At 43.9% G+C, this 1,733-nt stretch overlaps 1 non-coding gene across 1 annotated transcript; it reads right to left on the bottom strand.

The window, feature by feature from the left end:
• Positions 1–454: 454 nt before the first annotated feature.
• TRNAC-ACA (transfer RNA cysteine (anticodon ACA)) lies at positions 455–526 on the bottom strand. Its single transcript has one exon. It is a non-coding gene; the product is annotated as a tRNA-Cys (tRNA).
• Positions 527–1,733: the final 1,207 nt, after the last annotated feature.

Consider the following 1,733-nt stretch of genomic DNA (forward strand, 5'->3'; position numbering starts at 1 on the left):
AGTTTGCACTTAAAGGCTAAAGAATCATTTTAGCTGCTATATAAACAATGGATGGTCTGAGGATTCAACGAGAGTGGAAGAAGGGAGACCCAGGCGTGGTCAGGCGTGTGCATGGTGTCCAGGGAGACCGCGTCTGAGATGGAGAAAAGGAAACGGGTTGTAGGCCATTGGAGGGAGAATCAGCCAGTCTCATCAGGGGATCAGAGGGGTCCAGGGGGCAGTATTTCTGTTTACTCTGTGTGCACCTGTGTGCTTAAGTCTCTACTGCTGAAACTTAATTGTTTTTACGGAGAAATACCAACCTTTCCTCTTAAAGAAAGAAAGAAAGTGAAGTTGCTCAGTCGTGTCCAACTCTTTGCGACCCCATGGACTATAGCCTACCAGGTTCCTCCGTCCATGGGATTTTCCAAGCAAGAATACTGGAATGGGTTGCCATTTCCTTCTCCAGGAGATCTTCCCAAACCAGGGATTGAACCTGGGTCTCCCGCATTGTAAGCAGATGCTTTACCACCTTAGCCACCAGGGAAGACTTTACATTTCCTCTTAAAAGCAGAATTATTAAATTTTCACCACTTATACAAAGAAGAATCAAATAATCATGTATCCTTGATTGTTTTGCTGTATGTATGTAAAATAATACCAACTAAGTGCCACACCTTTTTTAATGGGAATGGAAGCAAAATTGCATTTTAAATTTAATAAAGAAAAAATGAAGGTGATTATCCCCTTGCCATTCTGGTTTTATATCCATTGTTCAAAGTCTCTATTGCTTTTTCTTCTCCTAGAAATAGTCATGGGAAATGGATATATTGAATCTAAAAATATTCATCCCCAAATCTATAAATTATAGTCAAATTTCATTTCTACTCTATGGGAACATTTTCAACAATATGCAAGCACTGTGGTAAGAGTATCTGTGCCAGCCAGGCAGCTAACAGGAGAAGAGATGGGCCTGCGGATGCGTCTAAATCTTATTAAGAGAACAAGGGCTAACGTCAACTAAACAGGCAAAGCTTTACCCCAGATGAGTTCTGGATGTTCTCATGAAGATGCAGGTTACAGGGGCAAGCTGTTTCCTTCTGGCAGAACTGGATGAGCCAAGCCTGTGGGTAGAATTCTAAGGGAACAGATTTCAAAAGATGTTAGGTGCCAGGCAGAGACTGCCTCGGACTACAGGTGTGGGGGGTTGGGAAATATTTTTAAATTACAGAACATAATGCCAAAAAAAGGCAGTTGACTGTAACAGCTGCAATTTTCCCGTAAAAGAGAAAAAGAGTTTAGCACAAACAGACAAGTAGTTACTGGGCCAAATGCCAGAGGTATGTCTGGATGCCCATGTTCAAGTGTGGCACAAATTACCTGCATCATTACTCTGCGTCAGTACCTTCTCCCTCCGTCGTCTCTTTTCCAAGGAGCACCCCAAGGACTCTTCAAGCCGCTTACTGTTGTAGGAACAAATCAGGATGATGGTTGCAAAGTGAAAATGAAAGTCGCTCATTGTGTCCAACTCTTTTCCACCCCACGGGCTATACAGTCCACGGAATTCTCTAGGCCTGAATACTGGAGTGAGTAGCCTTTCCCTTCTCCAGGGGATCTTTCCAACCCAGGGGGCAAATCCAGGTCTCCTGCATTGCAGGCAGATTCTTTACCAGCTGAGCCACAAGGGAAGCCCAGGAATACTGGAGTGGGTAGCCTATCCCTTCTCCAGCAAATCTTTCCCACCCAGGAATCAA

The sequence above is a fragment of the Ovis canadensis genome, chromosome 23 (assembly GCF_042477335.2).
Source record: "Ovis canadensis isolate MfBH-ARS-UI-01 breed Bighorn chromosome 23, ARS-UI_OviCan_v2, whole genome shotgun sequence".
NCBI classification, from domain to species: Eukaryota; Metazoa; Chordata; class Mammalia; order Artiodactyla; family Bovidae; genus Ovis; species Ovis canadensis.